This window comes from Lontra canadensis, unplaced genomic scaffold, assembly GCF_010015895.1.
Source record: "Lontra canadensis isolate GAN:19392208 unplaced genomic scaffold, GSC_riverotter_1.0 scaffold92, whole genome shotgun sequence".
Classification (NCBI taxonomy): Eukaryota; Metazoa; Chordata; class Mammalia; order Carnivora; family Mustelidae; genus Lontra; species Lontra canadensis.
The window spans coordinates 1347346-1361484 of record NW_022631086.1 but is presented as its reverse complement, the minus strand read 5'-3'; the positions used below and the strand labels follow the sequence as shown (position 1 = coordinate 1361484).

The 14139-nt window shown below is 40.7% G+C and overlaps 1 protein-coding gene across 3 annotated transcripts in view; it reads right to left on the bottom strand.

The window, feature by feature from the left end:
* The window catches only part of ESR1 (estrogen receptor 1), a 395092-nt gene extending 381548 nt beyond the window's left edge, over window positions 1–13544 (bottom strand). The window contains exon 1 of one of the 3 annotated variants that reach the window (XM_032836367.1): window positions 13222–13544. The gene's annotated coding sequence lies outside the window, so the exon portion shown is untranslated. The remainder of the gene's footprint in view (window positions 1–13221) is intronic. The other 2 variants (XM_032836368.1, XM_032836369.1) reach the window with 2 other exon arrangements.
* Between the last annotated feature and the right edge of the window lie 595 nt (window positions 13545–14139).

Sequence of the window (14139 nt, the reverse complement as noted above, 5' to 3'; positions counted from 1 at the left end):
GCTTTTAGGCTTTTTAAATCACATGCCTGGTACGGGATTTACAAACTGCTAACTAAACACACAGCCTCTCTCGTTAGCATCTAGGCAATGATGAAAACCCATACTTTCATTGAAATATACATGTGTCTTTTTCAGAAGTCTGCTAACTAGTTTAGGAATAAATACCTTATGGAGGAAATGAGAAACGGACTTGGAAGTCAGTAAGTTGTTTTTCTCTTTTACAGTTAAATAAAAAAACAATGTGATTACTTGGTGATCACAAATACAAGGAAAACTGGTCCACCTAATAGGGATTTTTTCCCCTTATGAAACTGCCACTTGTCACTTTGAATAATTAACCGCAATAGAAATGCTTCTCAATGATTGAAAATACAAGAATCATGTCCCTATTTTGGGGTAGGTAACTGAATATACAGAGTCTATGTTCTGAAGATGTTCTCCTATTTTAGGTTAAATTAGACACAAACATTTTACTTCTTGTTAGCACCACACAACTGGCAACGGAAGGAGGTTGTGAAATTCAAATCAGGAAGTTTTTTTGTTTTTTGTTTTTTGTTTTTCCTTGCTAGCAGCTAAAGCTCTGAGGGAAAAAGAATTAAACAAAAAAGTTTTTTAAAAAATTTAAAAGTTTGAAAAAAAATTTAAAAGTTTGGGTTTTCTGTACGGTGAGTGAACTGTTGAGTATTGAAGATAAATTTGTTAACCTTCTTGATGACATACAAAGAAATTTTGACCACACAGTGGATGCAGGGGATTTTTTAAATGGGGAGAACTCATAGACTGTATCCTTTACCTCAACTCAAGAAACACACATGGAATGTTCATATCAAGTGTATTGCTAAGCCCCTGCACCACATGCTTGATAATCACAAACATTAAATGAAAAATCATTTTCCAAACTGAATGGCCAAATCAGGTCTTACGTATTCGCGGAAGAAGGTGAGAAAGAGAAAGAAGTTGATACGTTCACACATACCTCAGTGGCAATTCAGAACTCAGATTAATTACTGACACCCTTTCTTGAAAAGACCTGTGCCAGGATGATGTATTATAGTCCTGGACAAGATGCAGACGTTTCTGTGCTCAAGTCTTTCTAGTTTTCCTCTTCATTTCGCTTCGAACAGGGACCAAAAAGATGGGAGGGGTGGTTTCTGAAGGTTTCCTTAGTTAAAGCAGGTTTGAGTCTCACTAAAATGGAACAAGGTGGTTCGGGATCAAAGTGGTCCCATTCATCAATAGGCACTGGTTTGCTTGTCTGCTCAGCTCAAACTCCTTGATCATCTTTGTTTACAAAGAGAAGCAGGGCAGAAGCTGTTCATCTCTGACACCGTTAGCAAGCGTTTGTGGGAACGCACACGCCCCATCAGCTGTACCAACTCAGGTCCGTAGGTCCGACTGGGCCTACTTCCATTTCTGTTGATCAATTTTGCCGTGAGAACAAAAAGTCCTGGCCTAGGGTCTCTCAAATATGTGTTCAGTGGCAGAGGTGCACCTGCTGTGGCTGCGTGGCACGGTTTACCAGAGTCAGCCGTTGCTGATATGATGGGAAAAGCAGTCACTCCACAGAGCGAGTAAGGAATTCAGGAACACCATTTAATACATACCTTTATCCTGTTACTTTTAAAAAAAGAGCTTTCTTGCAAGAAAAATCCTTCTTAAATTTTTATTTTAAGATACCCCAGTGGTTACCTTGGAATGCTTCAAGAATATTGCATGGGTGATTTTCATGGTGGATTTCAAACATCAAACTGAATTATATAAAAGAGCCTTCGGTTATATTTTGGTTTCCTAAATGCTATATAACAGGGGTGCCTGGGTGGCTCAGTCTGTTAAACATCTGCCTTCGGCTCAGGTCATGATCTCTGGGTCCTGGGATCGAGCCTCACATCGGGCTCCCTGATCAGCAGGGATTCTGCTTCTCTCTCTCCCTCTGCCTACCCCCTCCCAGTCTCGTGCTCACACACACACTCTCTCTCTCTCTCTCTCTCAAATAAATAAATAAAATATTTTTTTAGAAATGCTATACAACAGCTTCAAACGTACAGGATACGAGAGTGAAAAATTCTTTTTTCTTAATTCTAAGCAACAGTGAACCAAATTTGTGACTTTTTTCTCAATTTAAAAACAATGAATGGAAAGCTTGACATTGAATTAGGGAGTCTTAAGGATTAGCAGGCATACAATGACAGATGTATAAGGCCCAATAAACTGATAACTATATTTTAGGTCTAGAAAACATCTACTCAGAGTACGTGGTTTATGGTTTCCACATCAAGTAAAAGGAAAAAAGCATCACATTGATCTAAGACTTTGGTAGGCTTTTTTGTTTAAACAAAAAGGATGCAAATCCTCTTATAATGGACTTGTATGTTTCCTTAATATGTTCTACTAAGGTCAAGGGGATACAGAAATTACTTCATGAGGAAATGAAAAAGTTAAGTGAATACCAGGGTTTTCAATGGAAAATTTATAAGCATATGCCTGGAGTTGGAGGGAGGAATAATTAAATACAATATTTGATTAATCTAGAAAAGAAAATTTTTCTCCATGTAAATCTACAGATTATATGGGCTTCCTCAACCACCTCAACCCAGTAATCCAAAATAATGAAATGCAATCTCTGGAAGTACTCAGAATTAGACATGCCATAGATAGTAACACAGATACAGAGAAGTTTTGCACAAACATGCAACAACCTTGATAATGAACTCATTTCTTTAACCCCAGTTCTAATTACATGAAGCAAGGAATTGGCTGTTATCCAGTGAACTTGAACCATGGACACTGACCAAATTGTTTGACATTTTACCCCCATCCCTTCTATTTTTGGTCCACATTTTCCTCCATGGTGAATTTCTGGTTATGTTTTATCTGGTTTTGGCTGTCTCTACTGCCCACTTCAGATAATTGCTCAACTCTCCACTTGGCTTCTTGCTGGGTAGGCTTGACCTAAGAAAATGGATTAAGAAAGAGCCAGCATTCCCTTTGATCTCTTGGAACTCAGGATTCCATTATATAATCTACCATAAATCCTAGTAGTAGAGATTGACATCAACTTCTAAACTTGCCATAATATGACACTCCTAGTTGATTCATTATGTATTCTGACATTTCTTAATTAACATGAACTCAATACTTCAGTGTGTCAGTGATAAGACATTTTTCTTAGTTGCCTTCTCAATATTTTTACGGATTTCCTTGATTAATTTTTCTCTTCTGCAATGTAAGCCTCATATGCCAAATGTTCTAACTGGCAAACTGCCTCTAAGGTTTAAACTCACAGATGTTTCCTTGTGGCCACAGCAAATACTACTCCCCTGAGAATAAGTCTGATAAATAAAATTGGCAATAAATTTAGAACTAAAGGGTTGGATAAGAAAAGCAAGTGCAGCTCTGATTAACTACACTTTTGTCAATCTACAAACTGGTCTAATGTCCTCAATCCTCAAATATCGATCATAGTGGATTCTAGGAATCCCATCAACAAATTAAAGATTTAACAATCCAAAAACTTCCTCCTATTTAACAGTATAAATCCCTTTCCTACTGAACATATTACCGTGGCAGCTAACAAGTAGAAAATTGGCACATTTAAATTTTGTTTCTGTTCCAAGGGCTGAGGGAGGAGTAGAATGGACAGAATCCAGCTGGTGTGAAGAAAGCAAAGCAAGGGTCCTGCATAGTCTGAATGTCGATAATTTGTAAACTGGCCTGAATGATTAATACTCACCATTAATACCGCTTAGGCAACACGAATGCCATAAGCAGAAAACCTTTGCTTGCCACTTTTTTCTTTCCTAGAAAACCCTTTTCTATGAGTCTTCTCCTTCACAAAGTCGATCTGAAGTACCTCTTGGCTTGATTTGTGAAGCTTCGGTGACAGGGAAGTGGAAACAACAAACTAACATGAACAATGTTCTTCATGCTAAACATTCTGATGTCATCTTCTCCCTGCGTTTCTGGGCTTGAAATACAAAGTACAGGTATTGCCCACCGTGGAACATTCTCAAGAGTGTAGTATTATCGCTTGAGATTTATTGTAATTGAAATTAAATTACCTTGTGTGCTTGGCCTTTCCCCCTACCCCACACACCAGTGAATCTGCTTTTTTTTTTTTAATTGATGTCCTTGCCTTTCATTTCCCCTTAGAAGGAAAAGGAGGAAAATAGAAAACACAATCTGCTCCCTTTCCTCTATCCTCAAATCACTGGATTCACCTCCCCCATTCCCATTAGCAGAAAGCAGTTTAGGATGCCACAAGAGACATCACTGTCTTCTTCTCCAACTCAAGCCCTAAATCAATGGAATGACGACATGTCTTTCTTCTGCTTTCAGCATAGATGACTGTGGGTTTGATTGTGCTTTTGAGAGAATCTCAACCCATTGTCCTAAATGGAGATTGCTGAAAGCAAGAATTATAGAATCACAAAATGATCTGAGCACGGGAACCACAAATCTCCCCACATCCAATGCCTTCATTTCACTGGTGAGGAAATGGGGTCTCAAAATGGAAAGACTTGTTCAAACAAAGCTGGTGGCATCACACTGCCTGATTTCAAAATTTATTATGAAGCTACAGTAATCAAAACCATAAAATATTGGCCTGGACAGACATACAGACCAATGGAAAACAGTAGAGAGCCCTAAATAAGTCCACACATGTGGAATCAACTGATCTTCAACAAGGGTGCCAGGAATACTCTATGGGAAAAGGATAATCTCTTCAACATATGGTGTTGAGAAAAGTAGATAACCACATGTAAAAGAGTAAAATTTGATGTCATCTTTACCACACACCAAAATCAATTCTGAATGGATCAATGACTTAAAGGTAAGACCTGAAACTGTAAAACTCCTGGAAGAAAAAAATTAGAAGACAAGCTTCATGACATTGGACTTGACATTGATTTTATGTTCATACACAAAAGCACAGGCAGCAGCAACAAAAAACATAAAAATTAAAAACATAAGCAAGACTACACTAAACTAAAAAGCATCTGTACAGCAAAAAACAATCAATAGAATGAAAAGACCACCAGACAACCTACAGAGTGGGAGAAAATATTTGTATACTATATATGTAATAGGGGGTTAATGTCCAAAATACATAAGAAACTATACAACTCAATAACATAAAAACTAATAATCTGATTAAAAGTGGGCTAGGGACTCAACATTTTCCAAAGAAAACATACAAATGTCCATCTGGTATGTTTTTTAAAAATGCTCATCATCACTAATCATTAGAGAAAGGCAAATCAAAACCACAGTGAGATACCACCTCATATCTCTCAGGATGGCTATCATAAGGGTTGGATAAGAAAAGCAAGTGCAGCTCTGATTAACTACACTTTTGTCAATCTACAAACTGGTCTAATGTCCTCAATCCTCAAATATCGATCATAGTGGATTCTAGGAATCCCATCAACAAATTAAAGATTTAACAATCCAAAAACTTCCTCCTATTTAACAGTATAAATCCCTTTCCTACTGAACATATTACCGTGGCAGCATAAGACAACATAAGACAACATAAGACAACATAAGGCAACATAAGACAACGATTATTGGTGAGGATATGAAGAAATTTGAACCCTTGCACACTGTGAGAAGGCAAAATGCTCCAGCCGCTATGGTGGTTCTTCAAAAAATTAAAAATAGAACTACTAGTGGGTGCCTGGATCACTCAGTCAGTTAAGCATCCCACTCTTGATGTTGGCTCAGGTCATGATCTCAGGGTTGTGAGATGGAGCCTTGCATCATGCTCTGCACCAGGCGTGGAGCCTGCTTAAGAGTGTCTCACCCTCCCTCTGCCCTCCCACGCCCACTGGTGGTCTATCTCTCTCTCTCTCTCTCAAAACAAAAAAGGTCATGATAATAATAAAAAATAGAATGACCAGATGATCCAGCAGTCCCACTTCTGGGTATATATCCAAAAGAATCGGAATCAGGATATGGAAGAGCTGTTAGCATTCCCATGTTCCTTACAACCCCATTCAGAATAATCTGTTTAATATGAAAACAACCTCAGTGTCTACCAACAGATAAACTGATCAAGAAAATGTGTCCTTCTTAAAAAAGAAGGACATTCTGCACAGACAACATTTATGGGCCTTATGGACCATCATGCTAAGTGAAAGCCAGACACACAAAAGCAGTATTGCATGATTCCACTTCTATAAAATATCTAAAATAGTCAAATTCCTAAAGTCAAAGGCTGACATAGTGGTTGCCAAGGGCTGGAGGAGGAGTTATTAATCAATAGATGTAAAGTTTCAGTTAAGTAAGATAATAAGCTCTAGAGATCTGCTGTACAACATCGGACCTAGAGTCAACAATAATGTACATTTTAAAATTAGTTAAGAGGATAGACCCTCTGTTAACTGTTCTTACTACAATAATTTTTTTCCTTTCTAAATATTTTATTTATTTATTTGAGAGAAAGAGAGAGAGAATGAGAAGGGAGAGGGTCAGAGGGAGAAGCAGACTCCCTGCCGAGCAGGGAGCCCGATGAAGAACTCGATCCCGGGACTCCAGGATCATGACCTGAGCCGAAAGCAGTGACTTAGCCAACTGAGCCACCCAGACAATCCCACAACAAACTTTTCTAAAAAGACTTGTCCAGTACCTAATACAAAGTACCCATTTAATAACTAGAAAAAAATTATAATATTTTTAATCAAATCTAAAAGAAAAATGAACAATTTTCTTCTGAATCTATATCCTGTCCAAATAAAATAATTTTGCTATAAAAGTATTCCAAGTTGATAGCATTTTACACATACCTAAAGTGTGTTACTTTTCAAATTTCTATCACTTAACTTCCATTGCATCACCAATAGGATCTTTGGTAGGAATCTGGTACTTATCATGCCCATCTTACGGTTGGGGAAACAACACTAAACGTGCAAGGCATATCGGTGGCAGAGTAATATATTTTGACCCCCAACCTTCTTTCCCCACTATCCACTTTTGGAACTAATCTTCCTTAGAACCATAAACAATCATGACTTCAAAAAGCACATCCTAAAAGATTGTTTAAACTATATTACACCTCTCTTGAACCATTCCAGTCACCTCCAAACTGACGTACTCACTCTTCCTCTGAAAACATCAATCTACATAGTATTTCCCTAAGCTTAAGTTTGTATCTCATTCCAGCCTTACCCCAAAATCTTGACTATCCACACTATCAAGTCCAAAGATTTGGCATTTACAACTCCATTCCTAGGCCATCTCACACCACCTCTCAACATATTTCTCACCTGTCTTCCTGCAAACTGGTGAAGGATTCCCCAAAACCCTTCTTCTCATGCCTTTGCTTATGCTCTTCCCTTTCCTGACATCTTTCTGCATAAACATTGCCCATCCTGTAAGCTCATGAACAAACGTCTATGTGAAACTTCCTATATGAAACCATCTTTCTTCATCCCCCACCCCTCTGCCCCTGTCATTGCCTTCCCTGACCCACCTCAACCAGAAATAATTTCTCCTCTTTGTGCTTTCACACCTCGGTGCTTACCACTCTCCAAGCACTCAGCACGTTCTACTCTACCGCCTTACGTTCTGTAACATTATGGTCTATTGTGCAACTTACACTTATGATGTAATAGTCCTAGGTCACGTGATATATTACCAACCGTAACCAATAGTGAACGTCAAAGAACCTGTCAGGCTCTGTCACACACAACAGTTGTGTCCCAAGCCCCTGGTAGATCCCAACACTCCCCAAGGCACAGGAGTGCAAGTCTGAATAAAAACCCTTTCTTTGCTCTTGAGGCACTTCAGGCTTGTGTAGGAGCAGAGATTTTGTGACAGACCTTGATAAACTACCACAGGGCCCTTAAAATATTACCTCTTCCTTAAATAAAATAGGGAAAAGAATTTTACAGAGGGTGTCAAGTTTAACTGCACTAGATTCTGAGTAACCTGAATCTCTAAATATCCTTTTGGGTAAACTTGACACAAGTAGGATTTTAAAAATTCCATACCAAAAACAAATGTATATCTGTATTGTCACATAGTTTTAAAGTGAACTATATTTAAATGGATTATTACATGTAATGTGATTATCTTTATTAAATACCTTTCTGCATGCAGTTTTAAGAAAATGAATTTTAATAAACGATTGGCTACAGTAAATAAAAATGAGGGTACAAAAGACTCATGTTTTCTGTAAGGTGAACTCAAATTTTCTTTGGATTTCTTGGTGTCTTTATCAAAATTCTGAAAGGAAATACCCCAATGAGACCATTTCTAGGAACCTCAGAGGGAAGAAGCATCTCAGAAATGCAGATGGCCTATTTGTGAAAGGGTTTTGTGGGCTTTCTCTGAACGGTAGTAGGGGAAGAATCATGTTTATAGGGGTCAGCTACCTGCTGGCTGTGTGATAAGAAGAGAGTTTGATGAGATCAGAGGAAAAAGAAATGACAAAAACCCAGTGACAGCGTAGTATCCCAGTAAAGGGAAGGAATGCTACACTTTTCGTCTTCCCCAGAATTGTCATTTTGGTGTGGCCTGTCTCTTCCCCCTTGTGATTGGCAGTAAACCACAAAGGGCCTGAGTATTGTCTTCCAGGCAGCAAGAAAGGGGCTGTGCTAATTTGTATCCATTCTTATCAGGAAATCCCAAAGAACCAAGAGTTAGTGACAGCAGTAAACAGCAGAATGAAGTCAGAATAAGCACGTGAAGGCTGAGGTTAGGGAAAGGGAGCTCCAGGTGTACAACCAGTACAAATCCTTGTGGCTTTTAGAATAGAAAGGTTAGGACAGCTTCTAGCCACTTGTCTTCTCAAAGAAGTCAGAGAGCATCCGGAAGACTCCAGAGGTGTCCCAGGAAGAGGATCATTCAGAGAAGTAATTTGAGGGCTCTTGAAGTACTCTCCCTCCAAAACCCTGCCATAGTCACCAGCTTCGCCACCCCCACTTCCACCACCATGCACACACTCAGCTCTTTAAGATATAAGGTGAACCACCTTTGATAGCATTTCACAGCACCCCCCCAAGCTACTCTCCTTCACTTAGTGACAAATTTTACATGTAACTAAGAACTTACATGTTCCACTTAACGTATTTCATAAACCTGTACTTTTTACAAAACTCTTTCATATACATTATTTAATGAAACCTCATTGATAGCTATCAAACTTCCCTAAGTCAGATTCATTATTCTCCTTTTACAGATGAAGATATTGCAGCCTAGAGAAAGTGTGCTATTATCTCCTGCAAGCCCCAGACGCTCACCTCGCTTCGCCAAAGCAAGAAACTCCTGGATCAAAAACTCCAGAAAATGACATCGTATCAAGTAGCAGCCCAGAGCATGGGTTTTGTAAAGGCTTATCTGCAAGTCTTAGGCCTGTCACTTATAAAGCTATCTAACGTTGGACACAATACTTAACTTTGCAAAGCCTGCATTTCCTTGTTTGTAAAATTAGAACCATAATGTTGTTTGTCCTCGGGGGTGGTTGTGATGAAGAAATGTGATAATCCCTATAAAAAGTATGACACAAAGGTAAGAGCTCCGTAAACCTCAGGCACTAATATAATGGCTATTATTACCACCCCATGGGCACTAACTGTTTGTGACGGAGCTGGGGAGTGAGAGGCCAACCCAGGTCTTGGGCATTACATTGAATTAGAAGTTAGCATATGTGGGGCGCTGGGCAGCTCAGTGGGTTGACTGTCCTACTCTTCTTGGTTTTGGTTCAGGTCATGACTTCATGAGTCACAGGATTGAGCCCCAAATCAGGCCCAAGGGGGGCCCGGTGCTTGGTTCAGAGTCTGCTTGGTAATCTCTGTCTCTGCCTGCCCCCCGCCCCGCCGCTCATATACTTTCTCAGGTAAATAAATAAAATCTTAAAAAAACAAAAAACAAGAAGTCAGCATCCAATTCTACCCGTAAACAGACATGTGAACTTGTCCAACAACCAAGCAAAATGCTGCTTCTGATAGCAAAACAAATGTGAAGTATTTGCCACACGTTTTTGCATACTTGTCTCCGTGAGAATTTGCCCACCTTCCTTGCTCCTCTTCTCATCGCACAGGGATGTGGCCATCCTTACAGACACAAAGGCAAGCAACAGCAGAGGGCGGGAGGTTGGCGGTTCTGCACTTTGTCTCCGGACACTTTGCTCTCATCGCGAAAGCAGGGCCGTTTCTACAGGCGGCACACTCAGCTGGCTGGATTTACTGCCTTCTCTCCCAGTTACCACCAGATGGATACAAACTCCCAGCAGCTCTGGTGCCGAACAAGTCATTTATTCCACCAACACGCATTATCAGGCCCTGTACTATGCTCGCAATAAAAATTACTTTGTCGGGCTACCAGAGTGGCTTAGTCGGTGAGGCCTCCGACTCTTTATTTCAGCTCAGGTCATGATCCCAGGATTGCGAGGTCGAGCCCCTTGTCGGGCTCTGTGCTCAGTGGGGAGTCTGCTCCTCTCCCTCTCCCTCTGCCTCTGCCCCTTTGCCACCCCATGCCTGCATGCTCTCACACTCTCTCATGCTCTCTCTCTCTCTAACATAAATAAATGAATCTTTTTTTAAGAATGACTTTGTCTGAGGGTTTTGAAGGGGCGGGGGGGTGGGAGGTTGCGGGAGCCAGGTGGTGGGTATTAAGGAGGGCACGGATTGCATGGAGCACTGGGTGTGGTGCAAAAACAATGAATACCGTTACGCTGAAAATAAATTTCTAAGAAAAATGACTTTGTCATATTGAGTTTCTAACACCTGAAAACTACAAGCGGTTTGTTGAGTGGTTTCACTTTACTTTTCACTTTACTTATTCCATATAGTTATATCCGGTAGTTTCTCTTATTTTCCCTATCCCTATATTTTTGGGGGTAGGGGGCCAGGGATGGCTTGAACTCAGCCATCTCCTGAAGATTTGAACTGAGCTAATGTCTTCATCCTCCCCCAAGAGTTACTGCTATGGAAGACCTAAGCAGGAATATACGCTTTCTAGCAAAATATTTTTATGGGTGAGTAGACAGCACAGACCTCTTTATCCTCAGAAAGAGTCACATGCTTTCAGAGGGAAGACTGTTATGCTTCTTAGAAAGAACATGAAAGTCATTGATGGGCAAGATTTTGCTGTTGTCCTGTGGGAATGATCCAGAGGAAGTCCGCCGAGATGCTGCCCAGTAGGCAAACTTACCATCATCCCCATCATCAAAAGCCACGTGGAAAGGACCTGCCTTAAAACACGGCACTTTATTACACCTGCTATAGGGAGCTTCGTAGGGGACTAACAATGGAGAACAGCCCTAATGAAGACAGGTGGGCAGGCCCCCATCTCAGCCGACATCAATGAAACATATGCTGTGACTGTTTCACAGTGCGGATGGTCTACTCAGAGCTGGTCACTCTCATTTCTTGGCTCCTTTCCCTTGTAGCCAATCTGCTGCCGTGGAGCAGGACTATTCACTGTTCAAAGCAAACTGAAGCCCAACCACCGGGCCCTCAGCCCGAGAGGCTGCTCTGACCAACTGGGCTGAACAAATACAAACACTCTGAGAACCCCCAGATAACTGCGTAAAAATGTTTAGCAGACACCCAGGATGAAAGTTTATCCTGGGGAGAGGTTTAAAGCGGGTGTTGGGGGGGAAGGTGGAGGTAGCCAGCTCTAAATCTGAAATGGAATGAAAAGTCACAGTTAATCTAAATGAGAAATCCTTTTTTTGACTATTCTTACAGTAAGTTTAAGATGCAAGAGCTTTTTCCCTTTCCGTGTCAAGAGCAATAATACAAAGCAAATACTTGCAAGGGTCTGAGAAAAATAAATCCCCTGGGGGTAAATATGACCCTTCCATTTATAATCAAGATTTTGTGCTTTTTGCCTACATGCTATGTCTCTGAGACCTAGATTATTTTGATTCCGAATTTCTTTGAAAATCTAACAACCTCTAGAGCATTGCCTTTAACCTCTGGAGTATTACAGCCATGCATGCCAAGGCCTAGTGGGCAGTCTTCATAAGTAGTCACAAAATGGGAGCAAACATTTGCTTTTGACAAATCAGGAAGGATTGTATAGAGCAGAAATGGGCTCGGAACCCTCGGTCTCTGAAGTTCCCACCCAATTTCATTTCTTTGACTCTCAGAGCTTCTTACAATAAAATTGAAATACTTCTCCCTCATATTCATAATTTCACTCTCAACATTAACATATATCATATATAACATTCCTATAGACCCTCCTCAAAACCAGCTGACTTTCCCAGCAACCTCATGCACGGAGTTGCTCTGCAGGCCGATTAGAACTGGCCCGTAGAGCTGACAGAAATTTGAACAGGAATCAGTGTGATGATCCCAAGTCCTGATAAAGCCCAACCCTTATTTAGGAAAAAAAAAAAAAAAAAAAATCACATTGGCTTCTAGGAGCATGTCTGCGAGAACAAACACTGGTTACCCTCTTGACAAAGCATGAAACTTACATCTCAACGCACATTTCCTGAAACGTGTGGCATTCCTCTAACCAAAATGAAAGTAGCCTGCCCTGTCTTTTGTGACTGCCACATCATTATTCAAGCAGCACACCGCTGTCCGTGGGGGAGGCACTAACGTACACACCATCCCGCTGCAGAAAATGACCGCTAGCTTTTTTCACGTGAGAGCAAACCAAGGCAGCTGGACTCAAAAAGAACTTGCCTAAGATCACGGGGCAATTTAAAGACCAGAGGTCTCACTTCTGTTATTGCTAGATTACGCAGCTTTTCAGAAAACTGGACAGCCCTTGGGAAACAAATGCTGGCTTGTTCGGACTCCCTCGTTCAAACTCAACGTTAAGTTATGCCACCCAAGATTAAGGAAACAGGTAGCATGTTCATAAGAGCCTGAGATCGGTCCAATTAATAACCTGTAAAATTCCAACACGTTTCAACCATGCAACACCTCCTAGCTAGGGCTGGGTCCGGTAAGTGCACGTTATCTGAGCAGGCAAACAGCCTGCCAGGGCTGTGTCGAGGAGAGGGTAGATGTCCTGCCCCCTGACTCAGCTGAATATTATTCCAAAAGTGAGTTTCCACTTTGTACCAAGTTTAGATTCAACATTCTCATGTCGCCGTAACCTCTTGCCAGCAACTTTGCAAAATATCCCTGGAGCGTTAAGAGAAAAAATTGAACATCTTTTGGCATGAGAGGGAAGCCCTACAGTTACATCATGCTGGTAAACAAGCACATACAGCAAAAAGGAAAAACTTACATCGAGAAAAAGAAAAGGGAGTACCTACTTGAGGAGAAGAATGTCACTCAGAGACTGTCTTCTTATGGTACAGAATGGGCAAGAGAGAGGAAGACTAACCTTCCGAACCCGTTAAGGAGCTTCTGAGCATGGAGATTGCATTTTCAGTTTTGGTGAACTCCGTTCTGAGGCAGAAGACAGGAGGCTGTTACGACCATGAAATTAGGAAATGCAGCAACTCAAAACTAAAGAACTAGCACCACCATTTGACTAGGAGTGGAAAATCTCCTGCACTAAATAGAGGAGGGGGTGGCCTTCCTTTCTCTACAGGAGGACCGATTCGAACTTTCTCAGCCCTTCAGTCAGGACAGGACGTGGAATGAGGGGTAAGTAATCTGTTAATTTGCCTGAAAATGTTTTATGTAATCCAGCTGAATTTTCTCTTCACACTGCTAATAAAGTTTGAAGTCTAGACGGGCATGTCGAGTTGGAAAAAAAAAAAATAAAGTATTCATTCAGCGCAAAAATTTTGCTAATCCAAAATTAGTTACAGCTAAGAGCAGGAGTGAGGACATGTCTTCTGGGAGCGTTTCTGTAACTTTCTCCTTCGGCCATTGACCCAACACCAGGCTCTGAGTTTCTTGTCACTGATTAATTAGGTTCCTGACTTCACCAACCTGCAGACACCGAGCTTCTCTCCAACTCCTAGGCCCTTTTTTCTGTCATCTGATCTTTCCATAGACTGCCTGGCGTTTCCTGCAGCCAGTGAAGAGTGTAGGCCGAGTTTTGTTTTGTTTACATGGACATAAACATTCTGAAGTAGAAAATGGACTGAGAATTGATATGAAAATTAAAGAACTAATATTAAAAATGTTAATAGCTGACAAAGCCAGCTGTGTTTTATATAGTATGTATTTTAAAAGGTTGTTTTTTAATAAAGTGGATTTTTCTACTCTACAAGTC